This window comes from Penaeus vannamei, chromosome 22, assembly GCF_042767895.1.
Source record: "Penaeus vannamei isolate JL-2024 chromosome 22, ASM4276789v1, whole genome shotgun sequence".
NCBI classification, from domain to species: Eukaryota; Metazoa; Arthropoda; class Malacostraca; order Decapoda; family Penaeidae; genus Penaeus; species Penaeus vannamei.
The window spans coordinates 23940392-23947891 of NC_091570.1; the positions used below are offsets into that span (position 1 = coordinate 23940392).

Below are 7500 nucleotides of genomic sequence, written 5' to 3' on the forward strand. Positions count from 1 at the left end.
AGGAGAGGAGAGGGGAGGAAGGGAGGAAGGACGATGAAAGGCCAAGGAAAGTAGGAGGGGAATGAAGGGGAGAGAAAGGAAGGAAGGAAGAAGAACGGAGAGGAGAGAAAGGAAAGAGAAGAAAGAAGAGGTGAAGAATGCAAAAGAAATAGAGGCGAGGAATGGAGGAAGGGCGATGAGAGGCGGATTAAAGGAGGAGAGGAAGAAAGGAGAAAAACAGGGAGAAGAGAGATGAGAATAAAGGAGATGTGGAAATGGCGAAGGAAAGAAGAGGATAGGAGAGGACAGAGAAGGAAGAGAGTGTAGAGAAGATGAAATGAGAATACAGAAGAGGAGGAAGAGTGAAGAGAAGTGGAGAATACAAAAGAGGTGAAGAAGGATACAGAGGAGAAAGTGAAAAAGAAGGCAGTATAAATATGAAAAAGGAGGAGAAATAAAAAAGAAATATATAGAGATAAAAAGAACATGAAAGAGAGAGACACATGCAAACAGACAAACGGAAAGCGGGAGAAGATGAACTAATGAACAGGTAAGAGCTGAGAGTGCAGACTCGATGTAATAACATGCAGGGGTTACGTATTCCTCTTTCGTTTTGTCTCTCCCTCGTCACGAGAGGAGACAGAGGCTGGTCGCGGGAACGGAGAACGAGTACAGGAAATTCTGTTTTGCATTATTAGAATTCCAGCGAGCCCAGAGTTATACAGATTTTTTTCTCTCGCTTTTTCATTTTTTGGATTTTTTCTGTCTTCACTTGTTTTCATTTGGGGCTCGTTTTTTAAATGATGCTTTTGATTTTTTTTTATTGGTGGGGGAGGGGGGTGTATCCGCGGTTTTAATTTTCTTCTCTTGCTCTTTCTCTTCTTTTCCTCCTCTTCCCATTTCTCTTCCATTCCCTCCTTTTCTGATTGTTTTTTCCACTCTACTTCCTCCTTCCTCATCCTCTCATTCTTCATCTACTTCTTCCTCTTCCTCTTTTTCTTCTTCTTCTACTTCTTCTTCTTCTTCTTCTCCTTCTCTTTCTCCTCCTCCTCCTCTGTCTCTTGACCCTCTCGTAATCTGTAACTCCCTCCCTCACTTTCATTTTCATTCTCCATTTTTCACATAAAAGCATTGACAAGATTAACAAGGCAGCGCAGGTGTTCAAGGTTGCAGCCTAACTTAAAAGTTTTAAGACATCCCTGGTTGGTCTTGCACGGCGTCCCTGTTTCCCTTTTCCTGATTGTCCATTTCGCTCTCTTTTGTAGGATATTATTGCTTAGCCGATCATCATTCCTCGTACATTTGTTTCGCTTCTCTTCCATGCCCCAAAATGTTATATAGAGGAAGGTAAGAGTAGAAAGAGTAATAACGGGAGTAAGTAGTAGTAATGATAATCATAGTAATGACCAGTTTGCTTAAAAAAGATGAAGAAAAAAAAAAACATTGCTCACTTGTTACACTCACACGCCTACATCTGGTTCACCACACCCACAGCCTCGGCACGCTCTTACACTCACCACGCCCCTCTTCCACACGACACATCTCCGCGACCACGCCCACCATTGTCAGAATCTGAATCTTAATTGTGCTCTGGAAGCGGGCGCGTACGGGAGATTTATTTATGCGGTGCTTGCGATCGCTGGGATGTTGGTGGCGCTGGATCTTTCTCTTGCCTGTGATTAGACGGCTTGTGTTGTGAAGGGCCCGGTGAAAGCGGTTTGTCAGATGATTGCTTTTCTTTTTAAGTTTTCGATTTTATTTCCTCTGGTGTCACGGCCACTGAATAATCCAGTGAAGTAACTTGTTTATGCAAGGAAATATGTGTATAGAGAAAGTATGAAATTGATAACCATTACAAGCCAACACGAAACGAAAGGTACAGGAATTCTTCTATCATTTCGCCCCCCTCCCGCCCTTCCTCAATAGATACCCAGAGGAGCCAGGGACATGAATATAAGCAAGAGCCATCGTGAAAGATTATGAGATCAAAGTGCTTTTAGTGCATGCAACATTTTCGGCCCCCGGCGGCTTTAAGGAAATTGCAACGTAACATGCACCACTGAGCGTTCGCGTCGAGGTGTGATAGCGCCCGGGTGGAGGTAATAATCGTAAACACCCGAGAGAAGTGTGACTTGCAGGTGCGTGCGTCGCCGGAGCCACGTAAGTGCGTCGGAAGGATGAGCTTGAGTGCGGCGCTTGACTGTGTGCGATCCCCAACCTTCTCCCTTCCTCCTCCTCCTTATCCCTCCTCCTCCTCCTCCTTATCCCTCCTCCTCCTTCTTCCTCTCCGCCTTCCTCCTCCTCTCTCTCCCTCCGATTTATGGTTGTCGTCAGGTGTCGTGATATTTGCGAGTGCATGGTATCAACGGAATATTTGCGATCGCATGATGACTACGACGTGATGTTTTGTGAGTGCATGATGCTGGGTGATGATGTAAGGATAAGGAGGAAGACTTCGGTAGGCGATGGAGTGGTCGGGGATCTTGGCCACAGGGCTTGCTAAAAGGCGTTGACTTGCGCAAAAAAAAACTCTCCGGATATCACGCGCCGCATTTCACTGTCTTTTACCGTCTATGGGTGAATGTTGTTACTGCTGTGGTTATTACCGGTGTAAGTATTGATTTCAGCGGCAGTTGTTACAGGTGTTACAATTGTTGCTGTTATTATTGTTGCAGTTGTTGTTGTTGCTATTATTATTATTGATATTGTTATTATTATTGTTGATATTATTATTATTATTATTGTTGTTATAGTTATTGTTGCTCTTGTTAATGCTATTATTGCTATTATTATTATTATTATTATTGTTGTTGTTGTTATTATTATTATTAATTATCATCAGTAATACCAATTTTATCCTATATCGTTACTACTACCGCTGCTATTGTTATTACAGCCACCACTATTGATATTATCCAGTGCGCTTCTCTCGAAGGAATAATGCCATCATATTCGAGGAGCGGTAATGCGTGAAGTATCGCTCGCGGGTCCGGGCGGGTGGGCGAGGTGGGCGGGACACAATATTTGTTGGTCACACTTTTACGGGCTATAACTCCGCGCCGCCGGCCCTCCTCCCGATCCAATAAACGGCCGGCATCTCTGCGCTTCCACCCCCCCCCCTCTCTCAGTCCTCTCGTCCCCTCTCCTCTCCTCTCTCTCTTCGGTTCTTCTCTTCTTCCCTTTTCCCCTTATGCTCTGCTCTTCCCTTTTTCTCCCTTTGTCTTTCTTGTCTTCTCTTTTTTCTCCTCTCTTCTTCTATCCTCTCCCCTCTCCTCATTTCTACCCTTCCCTTCTGTTGTCTTCTTCCCCTTCTCTCCTCAACCTTCTCTTTTTCCCCTTCCCTCCCTTCACCAACCACTCTCTTCTTCCTTTCCCTTCCATCTTATCTCTCATCCACCCTTTCCCTCTCCCCTTCCATCCATGCACCCTCCCTTCAGCCCCTCCCCCTCCCATCTCTCTTTCACTTCCTTCTTTCCTCTCCTCCCTTCTTCTCTTCTCCCCTTTCCCTCCCATCATCTCCCCTTTCCTTCCCCCTTCCCTTCTCACACACACCCTCCCTTATCTCTTTCCCTCCCCTCACCCACCCTCACTTCTCCCCTTCCCTCCACTCTCCCACCCTCCCTTCCCCTCGTCTTCCCTTCTCTTCCCGTCCTCTCTCCCCTCACCTCCCTCCTCCCCTTCCCTCCCATCACCCACACTCCCTTCTCCTCCCCACCCCTCGTTTCCCCTCCTCTCCTTCATCTCCACTGCCCTTCTCCCTCCTTTCACTTCCCTCTCCTCACCCACCCTCGCTTCTCCCCCTCCCTTCCCTCGTCTTCCCTCCCCTTCCCTCGTCTCTCCTCCCCTCTCCTCCCCTACCCTACCCTACCCTCGTCCCCCCTCTTGAAGCCGACCCAGGGCTGTGACGCGCGCAATGCCCGTCCGCACGAGGCAGTACCGGGCGATGGATATTGGACGCTCTGCTCGCGGCGGCGTGCTTGCTTGATACCGTTTCTCACCTTGGCTTGCTTCAGCTTGTTCTTGCTTGCCCCTGCCGTGCTTGGTTCTGTGTGGCTGTTCTTCATCTAAATAAACGAAGATGTTTGATGTGTTTCTTTTCGGTTTCGGTTTGTCTGAGACTAAGCTATTTTTATGTTTATAACACTAAGATATTTATATATTTGTTGATTTAAAGATTGTAAGACTGAGACTAAGTTATTTATATATTTTATATATTATAAGCTCTGTATATAGTTTTCCCTCTAATGTACATTGCCTCTCGTTTATTGTTGTTATTATTTCGTGATATCCAGATTGGTAATGGATTATTATTGGTCGCGTGTACATTCTTGGGGTTATTGCTTTACGAGGCGGTTCGGTTTTGTTCCTACTGATTCATGTCTCGTATGCCCCCACTAGTTCATGCAAGCCCGGTTTTTACTCTTTATTTGTTAGCCTTTGTAGTCTTTTCATCTTTTTTTGTTGCTGGCAGAGGAGAGAAGTAGGCTCTCTTGCTGTTTTTGGTTTGCTTTTTCTTGTTTTCTTTTATTTTCTTCCTATTGGTATTTTTGGTTATTTCTACCTTCTATTCTATTATTTCTTTAATTGTTATGTATGTTTTTTAATTTCTTTTCTTCCTATTTTTCTTTTCTTGGTTATTTTTACCGTTGTATTACTTTTTCTTCTAATGTTATTTAGCTAGAATAATTTGCACCGTAGGTTGTGTTCTAGAAAATTATTTTATTATTAGTTCTCCTGTCGCCATAGGAGTCTCGGCGGCGGGTTCGGGGACTTTTTATGTGGGATGCGGGAGTGTGGCGGCGGAGTTGTTGCTGCGTGGGTTGTATTAATGAGCCGGCGCACGGAGCCCGGTTGTCTCTTTCCACGGCCCATGCTTAGTCTGCCTCTCTTTGGAATAGCTCTTCTCATGTTTTTTTTTTTTCTTGGTCTTTTTCGTCTCGTTTTTTCTTTCTGTGTCTTTTTTTCGTTTTCTGTCTGTCTGTCTCCCTCTCTCTCCTTTCTCCACCTCTCCCCCCCCCCGCCTCTCTCTCTCTCTCTCTCTCTCTCTCTCTCTCTCTCTCTCTCTCTCTCTCTCTCTCTCTCTCTCTCTCTCTCTCTCTCTCTCTCTCTCTCTCTCCCTCCTTTCCTCTCTCTCTTTCCCTCCTTTCCTCTCTCTCTTTCCCTCCTTTCCTCTCTCTCTTTCCCTCCCTTCCTCTCTCTTTCCCTCCCTTCCTCTCTCTCTCTCTCTCTCTCTCCCTCTCTCCCTCTCTCTCTCTCTCTCTCTCTCTCTCTCTCTCTCTCTCTCTCTCTCTCTCTCTCTCTCTCTCTCTCTCTCTCTCTCTCTCTCTCTCTCTCTCTCTCTCTCTCTTTCCCTCCCTTTTCTCTCTTTCCCTCCTTTCCTCTCTCTCTTTCCCTCCCTTCCTCTCTCTTTCCCTCCCTTCCTCTCTCTTTCCCTCCCTTCCTCTCTCTCTCTCTCTCTCTCTCTCTCTCTCTCTCTCTCTCTCTCTCTCTCTCTCTCTCTCTCTCTCTCTCTCTCTCTCTCTCTCTCCCTCCCTCCCTCCCTCCCTCCCTCCCTCCCTCCCTCCTCTCCTCTCCCTCTCTCTCTCTCTCTCTCTCTCTCTCTCTCTCTCTCTCTCTCTCTCTCTCTCTCTCTCTCTCTCTCTCTCTCTCTCTCTCTCTCTCTCCTCCCTCCCTCCCTCCCTCCCCTCCCTCTCCTCTCCTCTCCTCTCCTCTCCTCTCCTCTCCTCTCCTCTCCTCTCCTCTCCTCTCTCTCTCTCTCTCTCTCTCTCTCTCTCTCTCTCTATTTCTTTTTTACCTCTCCCCATCCCGTTGTTGCTCTTCACTTCCGCACTCGTTTTCTCCCCCTCCCCTTGATCCTTGGTTATCGCTCCTTCCTCCTTTCGTAATCTTCGCTCCGCTCACTTCTCCCACTTCTGCTTCTCAGGCCGGGCAATTATGACACGTATTGGATGGCTAATTACAATATCGCTTGGCAGGAGATGGGGGGGGGGGGTCGTTGAAGTACGAAGGGAGGCAGAAGAGATTATTAGAGAACGGGGGGGGGGGGGGAGGTACAGCTTAACTCTAACCGTTAACAGTATTTGTAGTACTGTTCTCCCTCCTCGTTGCATTACCTCTTCTTTTCTTTCGCTGTTTCCTTTTTTGTCTTTTTTTTCCTTTTGATGTGTTCTCCACTAGCTTTGCTGTCTTCTCTTCCCCTTATCTTCTTCTTCTTCTCCCTTTCTCCTTTTCTCTCTTCTCTCTTCTCCCTTTCCCTGTCTTCCCTCTCCTCCTCCTCCCTTCCACTCCCTTCTTCCTCATACCTCTCCCCTCCACCTCTCCTCTTCCCCTTTCCCTCGTCTCCTCTTTCCTCCTTTCTCTTTCCCAATCTTCTTCTCCCTTTCCCATCTCCTCTTCACTTTTCCCTTTCCTCCTTATTCCTCTCCCTCTCAGTTTCCCCTCTTTCTCTTTCCCTCTTCTCCTCCTCCTTCCTTTTCCTCCTCCCTCTCCCCTCTTCCTCCTTCCCCTTCCCTCACCCTCTCCGCCTCCCTCCCGCCCTTCTCCCTCCTCTCCCTTCCTCCCTCCTTCCCACTCAGCCCCAGATAATGGACACAAAAACCTGTAATGAACCATTTCATCCCGACATCCCTTTTCCCCGGCCACATACTGCTATTGCAAAATGATACGGTAACGACTGGCTGAACGGTTTGCACGTATATTTTTTCTCGATGCGCGGTTTAAAGGAGGATTTTTTTTACTCTTCTTTATGAATGAGTGTATATTTGGGTTGTGTAGTGCGTGTAGGTTGAATGGAATGTTCTCTTTAGTTCTTAGTTTATTGTGGTTGTTTGGGTTGCAAGTAATAAGTGTAAGTGCCAGATTTAGTGTGTTTTATTTGTTAGATGAGTAGGAAACAAGACTTAGTTTGTTGCATTTGTTAGAGGTGTAGGAAACAAATTAAGCTCGTTGTATTTGTTAGAAGTGTAGGAAACAGACCTAATTGTTTTTTGTTAGAAGCGTAGGTGCCAAACGTAGTATATTTTGTTTGTTAGAAGTGTAGGCCACAGACCTGTTGTAGTTGTTCAAAACGAATGAAATGAAATAGTGGATTCTTTTCTGGTTCTCTCTGTGTGTCGTACTGCCGGCCACACGTAATTCACCGGCTTCGGCGAGTCCCCAAGGAGCCGCTGGAATGCCGCGAGGTGGCCTGAGGAAGTCGCGGCGGCAGTCCGGCCAGGGAAGACAGGTTGGACAAGCTCAAGATTCCCTCAAATGAAAGTCTGCGGAAGGCTACTGCTGGGGACTCTCTGGGGTGGACGAGGGGCGGTGCTTCCTCCAAGGAATCGTGCATTTTTGTGTTTGTGTTTTATTGTTGTGGGTGGGAGGCCGGTTTTAAGGGTCTGTGGTACTTGGGGTCGTGATGTCTTATTCGCTCTACTCATGTTCCGCTGTCACCATTCACTACCGCCGCTGCCATGCACAATCGCCGCCAGCATTCACAACCGCCGCTACCATTTACCATTCACAACCACCGCTCTATTC

General features: G+C 46.9%; 1 protein-coding gene across 4 annotated transcripts in view; it reads left to right on the top strand.

Annotated features, from left to right (window-relative positions):
• CdGAPr (GTPase-activating protein CdGAPr) overlaps positions 1-7500 on the top strand; it is a 370593-nt gene that overhangs the window by 130557 nt on the left and 232536 nt on the right. The window lies entirely within an intron of this gene.